The sequence below is a fragment of the Chiloscyllium plagiosum genome, unplaced genomic scaffold, assembly GCF_037043375.1.
Source record: "Chiloscyllium plagiosum isolate Xiang-an unplaced genomic scaffold, Cpla_swu_hap1 HiC_scaffold_11, whole genome shotgun sequence".
NCBI lineage: Eukaryota > Metazoa > Chordata > Chondrichthyes > Orectolobiformes > Hemiscylliidae > Chiloscyllium > Chiloscyllium plagiosum.
This window is the reverse complement of record NW_028270149.1, coordinates 24,577,784-24,599,564: the sequence shown is the minus strand read 5'-3', so window position 1 is coordinate 24,599,564 and position 21,781 is coordinate 24,577,784. Positions and strand designations below refer to the sequence as shown.

At 41.2% G+C, this 21,781-nt stretch overlaps 1 long non-coding RNA gene across 1 annotated transcript in view; it reads right to left on the bottom strand.

The window, feature by feature from the left end:
- Positions 1–21,781, bottom strand: part of LOC148148772 (uncharacterized) — a 44,874-nt gene that overhangs the window by 5,260 nt on the left and 17,833 nt on the right. Inside the window, exon 2 of the long non-coding RNA XR_015758570.1 lies at positions 20,525–20,559. This is a non-coding gene — a long non-coding RNA (uncharacterized LOC148148772). The remainder of the gene's footprint in view (positions 1–20,524; positions 20,560–21,781) is intronic.

The following is a 21,781-nucleotide window of genomic DNA, read 5'->3' as shown; positions in this document are numbered from 1 at the left end:
GCAATTGCATTTGTTTGCAATTAGATGAGTCAATCATGGACTGTGTAGCTAAACACGTTGACTGCCTCCTCCCTTACCCCACCTCCTCCTCATCAGTCATTGTAGAACTGGGAACAAGCACTATACTGTCACAACAGCGAGACTGTGAAACATTCAGGACACCAACAAGAATATTCAAAAAATGCTCCAAGTCCCGTGGTGCTCCTGTGGAGCTGAGGTGCTGTTTGAATACTCAAATGGTTGGCTTCAGCTTGTTTAGTGTCTAATGTGGCAACATGCCTTTCTATGAGCCATTTGTGCACCAGAGTCATCCTGCATGTCATCAGCAAATAGCCCTTTTTGTCCAGTACCCCTACCCTGGCTAGTTGGCAGCTACAGAAAGTAGAGTAGATTACAGTAGGGTGAAGACATCAGGATTGTTGCCAAAACAGGAGGAAATGGCCTTCATGATTGTTTGCCAGCGAGATGTTGAGTGAATGCAGTCCCTCTCAGTTGTGGCTCGTCGCAAAAATTATATCTTACTCCTGCAAAATGAATTATGTGCATTTGGTGGAAATTTGCAATCTTCACTTTTGCGCTTACAGCTTTTGCTACTCACTGACAGGAAATGAAATGAAAAATACAGCAACAAAAGATGCATCTAGAAATAACAAATAACGGAAAGTCAGCACAGATTTTAAACTGGAAAATGATCCTTACTGATTTTTTTGAGCAAGTGACAAATGGAGTTGACAATGGTAATGCAGTAGATGTAAATTATCTATGTTCTAAAGGCTTTGAATGAGATAACGAATGATTAAAGTCAGGGAAGGCAATGTCAGGGGACATGTGGCTGAATGAATTGCCAGCTGGCTTCAGCAAAGCAGGCTTAAAGGAAATATTTTAAATTCTGAAGGATTTTGGCAGAATGGATAAAGAGGGAATGTTTCCTCTTGTGAAAAGCAGCATAATTAGAGTCCATCAAGAAAGGGAATAGTGGAAATAAATGATGAAAATGAAGGAAGGCTTGGCCAATATATGAGGGGGTAGTGGGTAGAAGATTACAATGATAGACTTAGAGGAAGAACATAAGAGGATGGTTCGAGTGGAGCATCATTGCATCAGAGTCATGAACAATGTATGCCAGATATCCCAAATCACAAAAAAATCTCAGTGATATTTTGGTAAAACCCTTCAAATCCAATGGCAGGTCAGGCACTCCAATATCCTCTATAAAGACTTCCTTTATTTACTGAATTTGGACTGAAACAGGAAAAATTACTGTTTTAAAAATCTAGGAATGCTGAAGGAGTGCAGCATGTTTTAAAAGCAAGTAACCTGACACTCATTGCAAACACTATTTACACAACTGCTTGTTCAAGACGTAATTAAAGTGTAGTTTGCAGATGATTTGAAACCAAGGGGTGTGTAGAAATGGAGATTCAGCAGGCAACAAGTAGCTGATTGGTTTGTGAACTACTGACCAGTTATCAATGACAAAGACCTTTTGTCTGGCAACAACAATGCGATTGGATTGCAAGTAACTCAAATGCTTGAGGCTGCGAAAGGGTGGTGAAAAGTGAGCTGACCTCCACCAGCTTGGGAGGTGTGTTTGTTCTCTGCAGTAAAAGCCACGGCGTCTCTGACAGGCCAAATTTTGTAGGTTAAGATAAACTTGAGTAGGGGGACATTTTGTGGAGACTGGGGTGACAGGGATTGCAAGGTAGTCTGGGAGGAAATGTGGAGATTGTTGGACGATAGGGGGAAATTCAAACATGTTAATTTTAATAACTTGCATGAGGCTCTTAATTTTTTTTCTTTTAAAAAGGCAACACACAAAGTGGGTGGAGTTAATATTTAGGTTTTTTTCCCAGTCTATTAACTGGGAGTCCAGATGATGGAGGATCCTGCTCAATTAGACTCCATTCCCAATAAACCAACATCACTCCAGAACTCATGGCATTACATTCATTCCAATGAGGCCTCACCCAGTCATGGAGCAATATCTCCATTGTGAATTGACTGCATTTTGTGATATCACAGCTATAAATGCAAGCTTGGAGGGAGGGAGATAGATGCTATCCATAAAGCATTGATATAGTGCAATCATCTGAAGGACTGGAAACTACTGCCAGTCATAAGGAAGAGTGGGGGGGAAAGTGGGGGAGTAGTGGGTTTTGGCAGATCTGTCATGACAGGGCAAGCTTAGAATGTTTCTACTGCAACCTTCCTCAGGGGAAACTGACTGTTGTGCATGGAAAGGTGCATTAAGCACTCCAGCTAATGTGCAGTCTCCGTGCATCTGAATGTTTGGTTGCATGTTTCAGCAATACTTGCTGAACCAGGGAACCACAACATCTTATTGTGACCAACAGTGAACCCAGTGATATTGCAGGCTTGCAATGAGTGAGGGTCTGTTGGCCTTTAGTATGGTCTCAGAAGGTTCCACTGTGAGTGAGATCTTACTATCTATCTGCCTATGAAAACTGCCATTCAAGGTGCAAAACAACTTACACCTATAAGTACTGAACTGAAAATGCACACACCCATGAGAGAAAATCAGTCTTGGCCTCATGCAGAAATGAACACCTTAGCCGACATTATACTTGAAGCCATTATGAAGAGTAACCTATTGGTTCAGTGATAAACACAGGAGATTCTGGAGAAATCAGTAAGTCTGGCAACATCTGTGGAGAGAGAAATAGAGTTAATGTTTCCAGTCCCAATTCTTCTTTAGAACTGTTCCAAAGAAAAGTCATAATTTAAGGAATGGTGTAGTGACATGTAATGCCACTGTTCCTACATAAATAAATTGCTAAAGATATTTTAGTTTTGTTTAAATTTAAGGAGAGAGAGAGAGAGTAGGTTTTATTTGTCATTTCTACCATATACAACTGATACAGTAAAAATGGGATAAGGTTCCTCCAGGACAGAGGTGCTACATGGACAGCACAAACTACACAATCATACATGGCATAATTTGGAGATGCCAGTGTTGGACTGGGGTGTACAAAGTTAAAAATCACACAACACCAGGTTATAGTCCAACAGGTTTAATTGGAGGCACACCAGCTTTCGGAGCGTCGCTCCTTCAGGATTGAGCCCTCCACTACCACCTGATGAAGGAGCGACGCTCTGAAAGCTAGTGTGATTCCAATTAAACCTGTTGGACTATAACCTGATGTTGTGTGATACATAGCATAAAGTGCATAAGAAGTGCAAAACATGCAAGTTGCGATGCAACAGAAGAATGATAAGTAATAGACATTCTTCTAGCAGCAATTCAAGAGTGTGATCATACTGTGTTCAGTAGCCTGATGGCTTGGGGGAAGAAACTGTTGCACAATCTGGCCGTGAGAGACCGAATGCTCTGGTATTTTCTGCCAGATGGCAGGAGGAAGGTGAGTTTGAGTGAGAAGTGTGTAGGGTCTTCCACAATGCTCTTAGCCTTTCGGATGCAGCGTGTGGTGCAAATGTCTGTAATGGAGGGGAGAGAGACCCTGATGATCTTCTCAGCTGTCCTCACTATCCGTTGTAGGGTCTTACGATCTGAGATGATGCAATTCCTGAGCGAGGCAGTGGTGCAGCAGCTCAGGGTACTCTCAATGAACCCTCTGTCGAATGTGGTGAAGGTGGGGGCTGGGAGGTGGGCTTTCCTCAGCCTGCGCAGAAAGTAGAGATGCTGCTAGGCTTTTAAACATTTAAGGAAAATTTTAGGAAATAATTAACATGCCATCCAGTTCAAAAGGTACCCTGTGTCATATCCCAATATAAATTATGAAAAAGGAAGCAAATAGGGAAAAAAAGTCCCATTCAGCCCTGTTAGATAATGCACAAAATCAATGTTCTCAATTTCTCTTCCCCATTCTTATGATTCATCCTAGTTTCTCTGGTATTCTCTCCACAGATGTTACCAGACTTACTGAGTATCTTCAGATTCTCTGCATTTTTAGATTAGATTAGATTACTTACAGTGTGGAAACAGGCCCTTCGGCCCAACAAGTCCACACCGACTTTCCAAAGAGCAACCCACCCAGACCCATTCCCCTACATGTTTCAGATTTCCAGCATTTGCAGTATTCTGCTTCTATTAGTTTAGTGGTTACAAACTAGGATGAATCATAAGAATGGGGAAGAGAAATTGAGAACATTGATTTTGTCTAACTGCATTATCTAACAGGGCTGTGAGGGGCATTTTCCCATATTTGCTCCCCTTTTCACAATTTGCATTGGGATCTGACACAGGGTACCTATTGAAGTGAATGCTACTTCCATTGTTTCCTATCGATTTTCCATAAATGTTTATTTTCATGTACTTAAATTTAAACTAAAAGAAGAAAATATCTTAGCAATTTATTTATGAAGGAACTGTAGCATCACGTCACCACACCATTCCTCAAATCTACCCTTAATCTGGCACAAATTATGCAAATTCCAGAGCAATTACTTGAATAAGACTTGCATAAAACTTCTCCATGATTGAAAAGCTTTTAATTTGGGCAGCTTTCCATTTGATCTTTCCAAAGAGACTTACGCAACTATTTCTCAGTTGCACTCAACTGGTCAAACTGTCACTTCTTAGTCAGAAAGGTATAGCTCAACTCCCAATGTAGGTTTAAGCACAGGAATCAAGGCTGACACTTCACTGCAGCACTGAGTAACTGCTACCCTGGAGGGAATACTGATAAAATTTTAATCAGAGTCCCTGCCTCCCCTTTCCAGTGAATGCAGAAGATCTCTTGACATTCCACCTACCAAGAGCAGGGAAACCACCTCTGATGTCTTGTCTAATATTTGCCTCTAGTTGATATTGTAAAATTAGATTATCTGGTTATCGTCATGTTACTATAAGTGGGAGCATGCTGTGTTCTGATTGGCTGCTGCACCCCCAGCATTGCAATAGTGACTATGGGCAGGATTTTTCGGATGGCAGGGTTCCCAACTCAACACTGAAAAGGTTAGTGGGAAGTAAAGCCCCATTGATTCAGTACTGCTCCAGCACAGGCTATTAATACTCTGACAAGTGTCCATTGGCTACAAGTGAAACTTCTACCCCTTACACAGGAAAAGGTCCCACCGTCAGACAACTGCTGGCCAAGTCGATGAATCTAACATGACTTACAGCACCACTGGGAACGGTGGCCATTGCTGGAACTACAAGCAGTGCCCAGACTCTCAGAGACCCAGGGTGCAGGTAACTTTAGAGTGCCAAGGTGGGGTGAGGGGAGGGGAGTTGGAGCATGCAAGGGGTTGTGGACAGTGATTTGAAGGATAGGTGACAATCAGAATAAGTCAGGCTCTGCCTGATCTTGAAAGAGGAGAAAGTGAGGACTGCAGATGCTGGAGATCAGAGCTGAAAATGTGTTGCTGGAAAAGCGCAGCAGGTCAGGCTGCATCCAAGGAACAGAAGAATCGACGTTTCGGGCATAAGCCCTTCCTGAAGAAGGGCTTATGCCCGAAACGTCGATTCTCCTGATCTTGAAAGAGGGCCAGTAAAGGAGGTGACTACCAGACACTGTCAAAGCTTGAGGAGGCTTACTGCCATGCTGCAATATCCCCTCACTCCACCTTATCAAACCAAATCCCTGAATCTTTTCCATTTCCTTAACTTCTAAAAAAATTATTCACAGGGTGAGGGTATTTCTGGCTGGACCAGCATTTAATGCCTGTCCCTAATTGCCCAGAGGGCAGTTAATAGTCAATCACATTGTTGTGGGTCTGGAGTCACATGTAGGCTAGGCCAGGTAGGGATGGCAGTTTTCTTCTCTAAAGCAATACAGGTGTTGGGAGGTCATGTTGCGTCTATACAGGACATTGGGTAGGTCACTTTTTGGAATATTGCATGTAATTCTGTCTTCTTCCTATTGGAAGTATGTTGTGAAACTTGAAAAGGTTCAGAAAAGATTTATAAGGATGTTGCCAGGGTTGGAGGATTTGAGCTATAGGGAGAGGTTAAATTGGCTGGAGCTGTTTTCCCTGGAGCGTCAGTGGCTGAGGGGTGACCTTATGGAGATTTATAAAATCATGAGGGGCATGGATAGGATAAATAGACAAAGTCTCTTCCCTGGGGTGGGGCAGTCCAGAACTAGGGGGCGTAGGTTTAGCATGAGAGGGGAAAGATATAAAAGAGACCTAAGGGGCAACTTTTTCATGCAGAGGGTGGTACGTGTATGGAATGAACTGCCAGAGGATGTGGTGGAGGCTGGTACAATTGCAACATTTAAAAGGCATCTGGATGGGTATATTAATAGGAAGGGTTTGGAGGGATATAGGCCGTGTGCTGGCAGGTGGGACTAGATTGGGTTGGGATATCTGGTCAGAATGGACGGGTTGCACCGAAGGGTCTGTTTCCTTGCTGTACGTCTCTATGACTCTATGACATTAGTGAACCAGATGGGCTTTTCCTGACAATCAGCAACAGTTTCACAGTAATCCTTAGACTCTTAATGACAGATTTTAAAAAAATTGAATTCAAATTCCACATCTGCCATGGCAGAATTGAACCAATGTTTCCAAAATCTCTGAATCTCTGGAGTAACGGTCCAGAAATAAACCCATTGGAGCCATCGCCTCCAGTGTTTGAGTCTAAGATTGGGAGTTTGCACTAGTCTGATTTCCTTCTGTAAATCTTAGGCTATACAAAACTTTGCTGTTTATGTTTTAGTGCACAGCAACTCCCAGGCACACATCATCCCTGTGCTTGCTGACCTCCAATGACTTCCAATCAAACAACAATGGATTTTAAAATTCTCATTCTGGTTTGCAAATCCCTCCAAGTATACATGCTTCCCTGTCTCTGTAACCTGCAGCCCCACAACTCTGTAAGGTGTCTGCCCACCTCTAATTCGGACATTCTCCAGTGCATCCACACCTTTTAACTTCACCATTGGATGCAGCACCATCTTGTCCCTAAGCTCTTGAACTTTCTCCCTGCACCCCTCTGCCTCTCATACCCTTCCTTCTTCATAAAAAATACGTCTTTGACCAAACATTTGGTTGTCTGACTCAATATCGCCTTCTATGGTTTGGGGTGTAATGCCTGTTATGAAGTGCTTTTTTGTTAGATGTGCTAGAGAAATATAAGTTGTTATTGTTGTGCTCCGCTCTCTGCTTGCTCAAAACAATTTAATGCCTGTGTAAAAGCAATACACATGCACATTCTTTACAAGCTTTGTCAAGTTCCCAAATACAAATTGTATTCAGCAGAATCTCTACCCTGTTAGTTGAAATAAAAAAAGCTGCTGAAATATTCAGAAGACCTCCGCTGATGTTAATCCATCTCCCTCACACATTTGTGTTCTGTAACTCCTTCCAGCTCACATCATGTTTTAACCACAGTCCAGCAGCGTGTGTTAACAGCTGTACCTTCACTGATGTTAATCCATCTGCCTTAGTCTATTGGGCTCAATTACCTTCCCCCAGCCAGAATCCTGTGATAATGTCTGTTTCTATTCTGATTATAGCACATCCCTTTTGGGCTATGAAACTTAGAACTGATTTCAATGAATTTTCCTGATGATTTTGTTTGTGGTGATACACTATGGTACAAAGAACATAGACAGTATAAACTAACAGGTCCTAGTCTAAAGGGTGTGCAGCAGCAGACAGACCTGAGTGTATATCTGCATTGGCTATTACAGAATTGTTTTGGGACAGCCAAAGGCCATTTGGTGCACAGTGCCGGCATCAGTTCTATCCCCTAGTGCTGACCTCCTGTCTTTTCCCCATATCCCTGAACACAATTTCTATCCAAATAATCACACAATGCCCTCTTGCATGCCTGAATTGAAAGTGCCTCCACCACATTTCCAGGTAATGCATTCCACACCCTAATTTCCGCTGAATGAAGAAGGGTTTTCTTCCAGTATCATTGATTCATTCGCATATCTTTAAATCTATTCCTCCCCCACCCCACAAATGTTCTTTCTTCTTTTACAAGCAGGAACAGTTATTCTCTATCCACTCTTCCCAGCTTGTTCATGATTTTGAAAGTCTTTATCAAGTCTCCTCTCAGCTTTCTTCTCTCGAACAGAACAGCCCCAACTTCTTCAATCTATCCTCATAAGTGAAGTCTCTCCTACCTCGAACCGTTCTTGGAAATGACTTCTACATTCTCTCCAATACATTCTTAGCTTACCTATACTGTGGTGCCTGCAAATATCCACAATACTGCAGCTGTAATTGAACACATGTCTTGTTCAAGTTTACATCACCTCCCTGCTCCTGTACTCTATGCCTCTATTAATAAAGCCAAGAATACCATGGCTCTCTGGCAGTGCTGCAACTTTCAATAATGTGTGCTGTGATTAAAAGTGGCTGGCTAGGTAAAGAGAGCTGTTAATAAAGCATACGGTATTCTAGGTTTATTAATAAGAGCATAGAATACAGATCAAGGAGGTTATGATGAATATATATACATCATAGTTTTGACCTCTGCTGGAGTATTATGTGCAATCCTGGGTGTCACACTGCAGGAACGATGTGATTGCTTCAGAAGTACAAAAGAGATTTACAAGAACATTTCCCAGTTTCAGACACTTCAGTTATGAGGAAAGTTTAGAGAAGTCAGTACTGTTTCCCTGAGAGAGGAGAAGGCTAAGAGGATATTTGGTAGAAGTTTCAAAATTACGAGGATTGAATGGATAGAGAAAAATTATTTCCCCTCATAAATGGATGAACAACTAGAGGAGTGTTTCCCCAAAAGAAACAAATGTGTGGTGACAAAAAATTATTTCACACAGCAAGTAGTTAGGGTCTGGAATATACTATCTGGAAATGTGGTGGAGACAGGTTCTATTAGAGCATTCAAGAGGATATTAAATGATTATTGAAATTGAAACAACGTGCAGGGTTTCAGGGAAAAGACAGGAGAGTAGCATGATGTTAAAGTGCTGAGAGAGCCAGTGCAGATACAATGGGCTTAACGACTTTCTTCTGAGCTGTAACACTCTGTAATTCCATGATTATTCTAGCTCCCTTTCACCACTGCAGGAAAGCTTTCTTACCAATAGATCAGATCTCATATGAATTGAAAGGATCATCATTGTGGAATGATAAGCCACAGAACTAACAATGATTCATCGATTATGTGTAACTTAAGTATCACTCAAAGGTTATGGGGAGAAGGCAGGGGAATGGAGTTGAGACGCATACCAGCCATGATCAAATGGCTGAGAAGACTTGATGAGCTGAATGACCTAATTCTGCTTCTATATCTTATGGTCTTATGGTAAATCGGAGATCATGTAGGATCTCCACTGTACTCTTAGTGCCAATCTATTATGTTCAGGCTATAATTAAGAGATACATTTGTGAATAAAATAATTATACAGAAGCAAACAGATACATGAAGATATTGAAAGATTGAGTATAAATAGTAAATGAAAAGATTGAATCAATGCAACTGGGCTTAAGTATCTTCATTAGAAAATATTATTACAATCTGACCATCTTGAAGATTTTTGGAGAAACAACCTCTCGTAAACATTTTAATGATGCCATACTTCTGCCTATTGCACAGAATACTAGCATCAATTGCTGGAACAGAACTGAAGGTACTGAACATTAATATTGCATTACTTTGATGCTAAAATGCATTTTTGCCACAACTATTAAGCTTGAGACATTAACCATCTTGTTATCAAGAACGTCTTAAGAACAAAACAAAGAAGTAAGAAAATTACAGCACAAGCACAGGCCCTTTGTCCCTCCAATCCTGCGCCGATCCAGATCCTCTACCTAAACCTGTTGTCTATTTTCTAAGGATCTGTATCCCTCTGCTCCCTGCCCATTCATGTATCCGTCTAGATACATCTTAAATGATGCTATCGTGCTCACCTCTACCACCTCCTCTGGCAACATGTTCTGGGCATCCTGTGTATAAAGGACTTTCCAAGCATATCTCCCTTAAACTTTTCCATTTCATCTTGAACTCGTGAACCCTAATAATTGAGTCCCTCACTCTGGGAAAAAAGCTTCTTGCTATCCACCCTGTCTATACCTTTCATTATTTTATAGATCTCAATCAGGTACCCCCTCAACCTCTGTCTTTCTAATGAAAATAATCCTAATCTACTCAACCTCTCTTCATAACTAGCACCCTCCATACCAGGCAACATCCTAGTGAACCTCTTCTGTATCCTCTCCAAAGCATCCACATCCTTTCGGTAATGTGGCGACCAGAACTGTACTCAGTATTCCAAATGTGGCTGAACCAAGTCCGATATAACTGTAACATGACCTGCCAACTCTTGTACTCAGTATCCCGTCCAATGAAGGAATGCATACTGTATGCCTTCTTGACCACTTTCTTGACCCGCGCTGCCACCCTCAGGGTATGATGGACCTGAACACACAGATCTCTCTGCACACCAAATTTCCAAAGGGCTTTTCCATTTACTGCATATTTCACTCTCGAATTGGATCTTCCAAAATGCATCACCTCACGTTTGCCTGGATTGAACTCCAACTGCCATTTTTCTGCTCAAATCTCCAATCTATCTATATTCTGCTGTATTCTCTGACAGTCTCCCTCACTATCTGCTACTCCACCAATCTTAGTGTCATCTGCAAACTTGCTAATCAGACCACCCATACCTTCATCCAGATCACTTATGTATATCACAAACAACAATGGTCCCAACACGAATTCTTGTGGAACACCATTGGTTACAGTTCTCCATTTTGAGAAAATCCCTTCCATTACTACTCTCTCTATCCTGTTGCCCAGCCAGTTCTTTATCCATCTAGCTAGTATACCCTGGACTCGACGTGACTTCACTTTCTCCATCAGCCTACCATGGGGGACCTTATTTAATGTTTTACTGAAGTTCATGTATATGGCATCTACAGCCCTTCCCTCATCAATCAACTTTCTCACTTCCTTAATGGAATCATCCCCTAAATTCATGACTTCACCTTGTATGCAATCTTCCAAACATTAACACTTGTTGGGCATTCACAAGAGTTCTGATTACAAGTTGGAAAGTTGGTTGGAGTTTACAGTTTAAAGAAAATACTCACTATAGTAATGTTCAGTGGTGGTACTCTCGCTAGTTGAGTTTTGCTTTAGAGACACAAGCACAAAATCCAGGCTGAATCTTCCAATACTGCAGGATTGGAAGTGTGATGGAACAGTCAAAGTCTGTTCTCTCAGGCAAATAGAGTCATAGAGTCATAGAGATGTACAGCAAGGAAACAGACTCTTCGGTCCAACCTGTTCATGCAGAGTAGACCAGATATCCCAACCCAATCTATCCCACCTGCCAGCACCCGGCCCATACCCCTCCAAACCCTTCTTATTCATATACCTATCCAAATACCTTTTGAATGTTGCAATTGTACCAGCCTCCACCACTTCCTTTGGCAGCTCATTCCATACACGTACCACCCTCTGAGTGAAAACGTTGCCCCTTAGGTCTCTTATATCTTTTCCCTCTCACCCTAAACTTATGCCCTCTAGTTCTGGACTCCTCCACCCCCACCCCATGGAAAAGACTTTGTCTATTTACCCTATCCATGCCCCTTATGATTTTATAAACCTCTATAAGGTCACCCCTCAGCCTCTAATGCTTCAGAGAAAACAGCCCTAGCCTATTCAACCTCTCCCTATAGCTCAAATCCTCCAACTCTGGCAACATCCTTGTAAATCTTTTCTGATCCTTTTCAAGTTTCACAACATCTTTCTAATAGGAAGGAGACCAGAATTGCACACAATATTCCAACAGTGGCCTAACCAACATCCTGTACAGCCACAACATGACCTCCCAACTCCTGTACTCAATACTCTGACCAATAAAGGAAAGCATACCAAACACCTTCTTCACTATCCTATCTACCTGTGACTCCACTTTCAAGGAGCTATGAAACTGCACTCCAATGTCTATTTGTTGTGATACTACGCAAAGAACAGCAGGGAAATTCTTCTTGGCGTCCTGGGAAACATTTATCCTTCAACCAACATCACAAAAATAGATTTGTTAATCATTATGTCGTTGCTGTTGTGGGACTTTATCATGTGCAATTTATTTGCTGTGTTTCCCATATTGCAACATTGATAGCACTTCAAAAGTATTTAATTACCTGTTAATCCTTTCAGGTGTCTTGAAGTTCTAAAAGGTACTATGTAAATATGTATTCGTTCACCAGGAATGACAAATTATGGGACTGCAATGAGACACAAACTTTGACAGTGCAGTTCTTTCTCATAAGAATACATACATGGATTTTTGCATAGTTTTCATTGGTGGATTATTGGGCGACATTGTAAACTTTGCAGCATCTTCATTTTCCGATGTTATGTTTTTTTGTAATAGCCTTACTTACATGATCACATCTTGAATCTTCTTTATGTATGGCCTGCATGATGTATTTGTCTGTTTTCTCAATATCTGTGATCTGTGGGTATTATGGGTGTCAACCAGGGTCAATTATCCATGCATCTATGTTTGATGGAGTAAAAGAATGCACTACTATCTTGGGAACTGAAGGACTTCTAGGAAAATGGAATTCTCTATTGTACTTTCGAAGAGCAAAATACAAAGTACTTGCAGAACAGAAAAAGGCCATTTGGCCCAATGAGTCAATGCTGATATTTATGCTCCATTAGATATCCTTATTTTATTTTCTCGCTCATGTGCTTATTTATCTTTGCTGTGACTGTGTCTAAGCTGTTCACCTCAATTACTCCGCATGTTGCACATTCTGACCACTTCTTGGGTCAAGAGGTTTTCCTGAAATTCCATATTGGATCTATCAGCAACTATCACACACAGATTTCACTGGGAACATTTACCCACACCAAATCTTGTCCTAATCCTGAAGATCAAGAGAAAAGAACTCCAGTATGTCCAATCTTTCTTCATATATATGAAACATGACTTTAACAAGAAACAGGAGATGGGAAGGGGAAAATCAAGCTGTAGCTCAAGGTTACTACCAAACTCATTCTTTATTTAGAATATATGGCAATCAAACATAAATCTCCTGTATGGGGTTCATGGCTGTTCAGCCTTGCAAATCCAAGGTCAAGTATGTAGCACCCTTTAAACTAAATTCTGTAAACTGTTTTTATATTTGTGTCATGGATTTGAGGCATACTCTAGGGAGTTGCCAAATTAATTGTAACTTGGCTCATTTACTGAGAAACTTGACTGCTTGTTTTACACCCTGTCAATTCCAATGGAGTGAATGGGGAGTATATTTGATCGTCTGCAAAATGGCCACTCAATTGCTCTGTCAGTTTGCAACTGGGTTGGTTAAATTAGAACTATCTATTTTAGCACGTAATTTGTAATGACACTTCGGTGCTGTACTGAGACCAGTACTGTCACAGTTAAGTGGCATCTTGAGATGAAAACCTCTCTTCCCTCAAATAGTTAGTTGTAAATGATCGCAAAGCACAACTCAAAGAACCAAAGGACAGTTCCCCTGTTTAATATTTATTCCTTAAGCGAACATCACCAAAAAAGGTTGGCTGATTTATCTAATTTCTGTCTGTGGGATCTTGCTGCATGCAAATGATGTCCTGCGGTTTTCTTACATTGCAAAAGTGTACATTGGTTGTATAGCACTTTGGCGAGGTCACAAAAGGTCACACTATTATAAATACTCCTTACTTCATAGTAGTTTTAGTCGATGGGAATTACACCGACACTTGAATTCTTGATATATTTCCCCTTCATGAAAAATAGGAAAATAAACAAACTTCAGGTTTGTTAAAGTTAGTGGTGAGAGTCCACTATGATAGAGTAATCGTATATTGATTCTTGACTGAACTGGCTCGATAGTTTGAAGTCATTTTGCCTTTGCTCCCAATTCTTTTGAGCACAATTACTATGGTGTGTAGCCTACTGACTTCAGAATTTGACCCTGTTCCCAGTCTCACTCCCTCTTACACAGATTGCTTTGCTTAGTCAGGCTTTTCTGAACACTCTCGTGCAAGACAGCGCCCAAATTTAATTGGGCTTTCGTCTAATTTCTGTCCCATCTTCTGAATTCCCGCTGTTGGTTATTAGACTCGACGATGCAGAGAAAGAAAACAGTCATTCGTTGAGCTTGAGAAATGCTACAGATTGTCCCGCTATTGTATGTACAGTCTCCAGACGTTTACTTGCTGTAAGAATCTAAATAGTGGTTTGAAGATTTGAGATCCTAGTGTACTGGAAGAAAACGTAGCAGAAATGCGAAGATGGTGGAAAAGCACTTCAACTTCTTTGAAACAGCAACTGCCAAGCCCAGGAAACTAAATAAAGTGCAAACCAATGCTTTATTGTAAATTGTAGGCGAGGAAGCAACGAAGATTTACAATTCAGGCAGTCGCCAGTTCCGCTTCTGAGTCGATTTGTATGCAAGTCAGAACATAATGCACGAAATTATGAAGCAGCTGTTCATAAGTGTAGGAAATGTTCGTTTGTGAGATATTTAAAATTACACCTTTGTATGAGATTGATTTTTTTTAAAGTGCCCGTGCTGGTAAGTTGGTGTTTGTAAATGAGACCCCCTGTATTTCTGGGTAGTGAGGCAATGTGAAGATGTGTCTGATTTTGCACATGCACAGTACTGCAGCATGTCATACTACATACAAAATCCGGCCAGTGGAGCTCAAAGGTCATAATGGGTAACTTTGGAGAATATTTCACCACTCAGAAAAACATGGCCTTTGAAAGATTATGTTTAGTATAGGATTTCAAGTTTAAAGGCAACAATTAATCAATTAATTAATTAGAAATTTCCAAAAAAACTAAAAGCCTAAGTTCCTAAGTATGATGCCTCATAATGACACCATTATGAAGAAAACAATTCCAGTTGTAGAAGAGATTATTAAATCAGAGACAGATTATTAAATCAGAGACAGATTATTAAAATAATTGGTCTAGGCCTACAAAAATAAACTGAAACCATTAGAATAAAGCTAGAAATGAGTAAAGTTGTCACCTCCTACGTTGTGAACAGGATTCAGATCAAACCTTGCGATTTGTGTAACCTGCAGAAAATTGCATAAATGTCCCTCAGAGGGGCAAGTATATATGCAATAAATTACAAAAAAAAGCTACTTAGTTTAATTCCAAAGTAAAACCATTGTTCTCAAACAAGTAAGGAATAAATAAATAAATTAAGTTGGTGGCAAGGCAGTCTAAATGTGAGAGTGTGAATGACATTTTCAGGGTGGGTTCAAGTAGCAAGTCTTCTGCAAAATGGATGATGAACTCTGGGTATCACATCAAACTGATGGAAAAAAAGTGATGTGGTGCGTGAATACCAAGAACATTGCTGAAGGCTGGATTCTCAAATCCTGAAAGCATGTGCATAGTTGGTTTTTGACTTGAATTTTTTTTTCGCAGTTTGAATTGATCTAAAGAATCAATGCAATTATTGGTTTATATATGCGTGGAGATAACGTCAAAGCTTGTTGATGCATTTCAAACTTGGAATGTACCACAGAACAGAATGCACAATTCAGGCAGAATGCTGAACTACTTATAAAATATTTAAGGAAAGAGCCAGTCACACTTTGTGATAAAAATCACAAGGGGCCAGCTAGAATGATGTAATAAAGTCAAAGAATAAGGTCAATGGTAACTTTAGTTCAGCTAATGAGTGATTGAATAGTATTCGGCATTGGTCCTGACGTAACAAAGTCTACACAAATATATAATTCAGACTTTTGGGGAGATAGAAAGTAAGAACAACTTGAATTTTCAACATTTTTCACAACTTCAAGCTATCCCAAAGCTCTTTATGATGAAAGATTTACTTTACAAGCTTAATCACTTGCAAACAAACAGAGCAGCCAATCTGACACTGAAACAGCAGGCTGCATGACTGGTGATCTGTTTTTGCTGGTGTTGGTTGAGAGGCTAATGTTGATCAGGACATTGGACAGGGTGCTTAAGCTAGGATAAATGTTCGGCACAACATTGTGGACTGAAGGGCCTGTTCTGTGCTGTATTGTTCTATGTTCTATGTTCTATGTTCTAAGTAGTGGAATGGGATCCTTTATGCCCATCAGCGAGATCTCAAGTTAACAGCTCCATCTAAAAGCCTGACAGTTCAGGACAGAAGTGTCAGCCTCCCATAGCCTGCTTATGTTCTGGGTATGACTTGAACCCATGATCCTGCGACTCTGAGGTTAAAGCATCATCACATTACAAAATCTGACTCCAAAGCCAGCTTTATATCAAACATCAAAATCCCCCAAAAATGGTGTAAGATTTCACTTCTAACATGCTGGCAAAAGAATAACTTGTGCATATTTTGTTTTCAAAATTTATAAACAGGAATGGTACATGGTGAACACAGGGGAGCTCTGGATTTAGTCTGAATATCTGATTCAATACACAACATCTTGTCAGTGCCCAAGTCAAACATCCTGGCAGGTTATCCAGTGCAACACAATTCAGAGGCTTTCAAGGGAACTGGCACACTGATATTCTGCCTCTCCTGGTGTGAGCATGCCAGTGACATGGGCTGCACCTCATCACTGACACCAGATTGCACAAGAACAGATTGCAGAAATAATGTGCAGCTTTCCTTTACGCTTTCAAAGCAGAAGTAATACCAGAACCCCAGAGCCAAGATGGCAAGAATCTGACCTGCCAGCGAAACTGCCAAACATGTAACAGCTCCGAAAAGTGGCGCTGTTTCAGTGGTTACAGAGTCAATGATGTGCACCATTGTTGATGGCGTTGTTTGTATATTTTGCCCAAATATTGCAATTGGAGCTAGAAGTCTCAATGCTCACCACCTGCTAGCAATTGAATGCACTCTGGTCATATACAACCCTCATCTTCTTTTCTAAGCTTTGTCCTTGTTGTTATCTTCTCTGTCCCCATAGCAGGGCAGGGATGTCCGTGAAGATTGGAATATGTTCTAGTTCAGATATTCAGCAACATTAGGAGGCCCTGTGACATGTAAAGTGAGATGCAGAATAAAATTCTCTCTACAATGACCAGGTTATAGAAAAGCATTGACTTTGAGTTCCAAATTAAAACCAGACTTGTGGTGGAGGCCCAAATGTGCTATGAATTGGATTGCTTAAACTCATGTCCTACTGAGCTCCTACAGCCAGCAGAAGAGAATTTCATTGAATTACAGTGAACGGACTGAGCTTGTGGACATAGAGATGAAAAACTGACATCTAACCTACCCAATTTCCTCCTTTGTTTTTTAAAAGCCAATGTTAAGCAAGTTCATTCAATCCTAACATGAAACTGTGAATGTGAATTATTCTCAATGTTTAATACACTTTTCATAGAATGCCGACAGTGTTTAGATGTGATCTATATGGACTTGAGTAAGGCATTCAACAAGGTTCCTCATGATAGACTCGTTAGTGAGGTTGGATCATGCAGAACACAGGGAGAACCAACCATTTGGATGCAGAACTGGCTGAAAGGCAGAAGTCAGAGGGTCATGGTGGAGGGTTGCTTTTCAGACTGGAGGCCTGTGACACAAGATGGTGTGCCACAAGGCTTGATGCTGGGTCCAATGCTTTTTGCCATTTATATAAATGATTTGGATGTGAACGTAGGAGGTAAGGTTAGTAAGTTTGCAGATGGCACTAAAATTGGAGGTGCAGTGGACAGCAAGGGTTACCTCAGAGTGCAACGGAACCTTGATCAGATGGGCCAATGGGCCAAGGAAAGGCAAATGAAGTTTAATTTAGATAAATGTGAGTTGCTGCTTTTTGGAAAGTCAAATCAAGGAGGGCTGATACACCTAAAGGTAAGGTTCTGGGGAGTGTTGCTGAACAAAGAGACCTTGGAGTGCAGGTTCATAGTTCCTTGAAAGTGGAGGAGCAGTTAGATAGGATAGTGAAGAAGGTGATTGGTATGATTGTCTTTATTGGTCAGAGCATTGAGTATAGGCGTTTGGAGGTCATGTTGAAGTGGTAAAAGACATTGGTTTGGCCACGTTGGAGTATTGTGTGCAATTCTGGTGTCTCTCCTGTAAGAAGGATGTTGTGAAATTTGAAAGGGTTCAGAAAAGATTTACAAGAATGTTGCCAGTGTTGGAGGGTTTGAGTTATATGGAGAGGCTGAATAGGCTAGGGCTGATTTCCCTGGAGCATTGGAAGCTGAGGGGAGACCTTATAGAGGTTTATAAAATCATGAGGGGCATGGATAGGATAAATAGGCAAGGTCTTTCCCCCAGGGTGGGGGAGTCCAAAACAAGCGGGTATAAATTTAAGGTAAGAGGGGAAAGATATAAAAGGCACCTAAGGGGCACCTTTTTCATGCAGATGGTGGTTTGTGTATGGAATGAGCTGCCACTGGAAGTGGTGGAGGCTGGTACAATTACAGCGTTTAAAAGACAGCAGGATGGATATATGAATAGGAAGGGTTTGGAGGGATATGGGCCAAATGGGGCTAGATTTATGGAAGATAGCTGGTCAGCATGGATGAGTTGGATTGAAGGGTCTTTTTCCGTGTTGTATCTCTCTGTGGCTCTACGTGGAAACCGGCCATTCAGCCCATCAAGTCCACACCAACCCTCCAAATGACATCCCATGTAGACTCACGCTTTATCCTATCCCAGTAACCCTACACTCCCCATGGCTAATTGACCTAACCTACATATTTCTGAAAACTATGGTCAAATTAGCACAGCCCATCCACCTTACTTGCATATCTTTGGAGGGAACCCATCCAGGCACGGGGAGAATGTGTAAACTCCAAACAGTCAGCCAAAGGTGGAATTGAACCCAGATCCCTGGCGCTGTGAGGCAGCAGTGCTAGCTACTGTGCCACCCTATGGCAGTGATGGAGGTGTCTGTATCTTCTGAAGAAACAGAGATGAAGGACATCTAAGCAGTTTCCTATATCAGAAAGGCAGTCACAATATCTTACAGAATACTGCAACGAAGATTATGTTATCCACAGTTTGATCTATTTTGTGTATCAGTGTTGCAGCAATAAATAATGATTATCAAATTATATAGTGATATAGTTAGGAACATGATGGAGATGGAATCAAACAGGCTTCTGTGGGCATACAAACTTTTTAAAAACATTTATTTGGGTGGAGTTCAAAATGGGCAACAATTCACTGTCATCTGTTTTACACTACTTATGTCCAAAATTAATCATAGAAGATAGATGGAAATGTGTTGCTGGAAAAACGCAGCAGGTTAGGCAGCATCTAGGGAACAGGAGATCAGGAAGGGCTAATGCCCGAAACGTCGATTTTCCTGTTCCCTAGATGCTGCCTGACCTGCTGCGTTTTTCCAGCAACACATTTCCATCTCTGATCTCCAGCATCTGCAGACCTCACTTTCTCCTCAAAATTAATCATATCCTAGTATGAGAGAACGCTATAGAGAGGAATACGTTTGAGAGCAAAGTGAAGATCTTCTGATTTCTGTACCAATCAGGATCCACCTCTTACATCCAGGAATATTAAAAAGAGTCTGTTATGAGATTTCCCAAGTTTATGCTGCAGTGAAGGAGCTACGTGCAATAAAAGCTCAACCAAGTAACATTTTTTAACTAGTCGGTGAAAAGTTATTAACCAGGCCAGAAGGGAATTTTATTTTTCTTGCTCCTCCTACTTGATCTTTTTTTTCTGTCCAAATTTGGAAAGGTGCTATATGAAAGAGGGAGAAGCTGGAAATAGCATTGCCCCTTCCTACAGTGAATATTGGTGAAATTGGTCTCAAGCAACCACCTGGTTAGAAGGACCACCTGCCTGTATTAACCAGCCAGTAAACAGAGAATGATTTAGACTTGCAGCCCCATTAGGAGGCGCAGTATTCATGCACTGACAGACCCTGCTGCCCTTAGCTCAGTCCCAAAGTGAATTGTTATGGACTGGGTTCCTTCTGTGTCATTATAAAGGGCTATATTAGGAAACAGATGCTTGCTGACTGGTAGCACGCACAATCTCACACTTAGTTCCCTTCATCACCCACATACTATTAACCAGCGAGCAGCTGTTTCCTCTACTACATGCAGCAGGCTGGATTCTGCCGGGACTGTCTTGTGTTTCAGTTGCTGCATCTTCTGAATTTGAGTATGAAGTTAAAAGTGAACCACCATGTTCTTTCCCGATGGCACAGTTGGTAATAGAACTTGACTAAATTTACTTGTGTACCAATTCTGCATCTTGAGAGCAATCAGTACCTCCAAAGGAGGTTGGCTACTTGCAGATTCGATAAAATTAACCCAATCCTCTGATTGGTTGGGCTCAGTTTTTGGGAGCCCGAGTTTAGTGTTTCATACAGCAACAGTGTGGCATTTTAACATTTACTTGCTAGTTTTTATTGTTCTGTAACCAATCGCATTAAAAATGAAATCCATTTCACAAACAATCAGCAGCGCAGTGGTGTCATTGCATCACTCAACAACTGCTTATAAATATACTGAAAGGCCCGGCAAAAAATTAATCTTCCAACACAATATCATTGTGCAGCTTTAAAATACCAGTCCCACACCAAAACCGATAAATATTCCAATGAACAATGGAAGGTACTTGCATAATCATCCTGAAAATAAAATCCTAACTAATTTTGCCTAGCTTAGGCATTAATAGAGTTGTTTTCACCCACCTGGTATTAAACATGTGGCTTTAATTTATTGGATGCTGTAAAGGGAAAGAGAGAAAGGGAAATTATTTTTGCTGGTTGGATAGTCTCAGACTAAGGAATACAGCTTAAAAAAGTAGAGCTAGCTCTATCAGGAGGAAAGGTAGGTCATAATTCTAACTGGTAGAATTGATAGGAATTTGGAACTCTCTTCCATAGACTGTGGTTGACGCTGTGTCAATTATTAAGTTTAAACCTGAGATTAGTAGACTTGTGTTCATCAAAGGTATGAAGGGATAAGTGGCACTGGTGGTTATGTGCAGTTGGGTTGCAGATCAGCCATGACTCAATGAATGATATAACAGGCCTCCTTATGGGTAAATTACATCTCCTATTCTCACATTCCCACTTGAGGCTATGCACAATTTAGAATAATTTACATCAATATGGTTATCCAAAACAGCATTTTCTGCATTGCTTTTCTATCTGGACATGCTTGCAGGAGATGGAGGATATGCTGTCTTTTTTTCCTGTAATTGTTATCCCTATTTATAATTTATCTCACCGATTAGCCGGACATCGTGCAGTTAAGAGGCTGAGTACATGGGAATGCTCTTCTTTGTTACTTGAGGGAAGGAGGTCAGAAGAAGGTCATAAAGAAAGTACTGTCTCTTGGTTACAGGAACTATATTATTAAGCTTGAGAGGGTTCAGAAGAGATTTCCTAGGATATTGCCAGAAGTGGAGGGTTTGAGTAATAAGGAGAGGCTTGATAGGCTGGAACCTTTATCACTGGACCCTAGGAGGTTGAGAGGTGACCTTATAGAGGTTTGTAAAATAATGACAGGTGTACATAAGATGAATGGGGGTGGGTGTAAGAGGAGCTGCAGATAAAGGGGTTGGCAGGGGCAGGGTGGTGAAGTGGGAATAGATGAAGACAGGCAGAGGGTACGTCCTGGCTGGTCAATGGGAGGAATGAATCCGGTTGGTGGCTGGGAGCAGTGAAAAGGAGGGGGAGGGGCTGGGAAGAGAGTCGGGGGATGGGAAGGGAGGTTATTTGAAATTGGTGAACTCAATGTTGAGTTCACCAGGCTGTAGGCTGACCAGGCAGAAGGTGAGATGTTGTTCCTCCAACTCCAAATCCAGGGAGTGGCTGTGGGTACCCAGATGGGCCCCAGCAACACCTGCCTCTTTGTCGGCTACATCGAACAATGCCTCCTCAGTACCTACACAGGCACTGTGTCCCAACTCTTCTGCTGTTACATCGATGAGTGCATTGGTG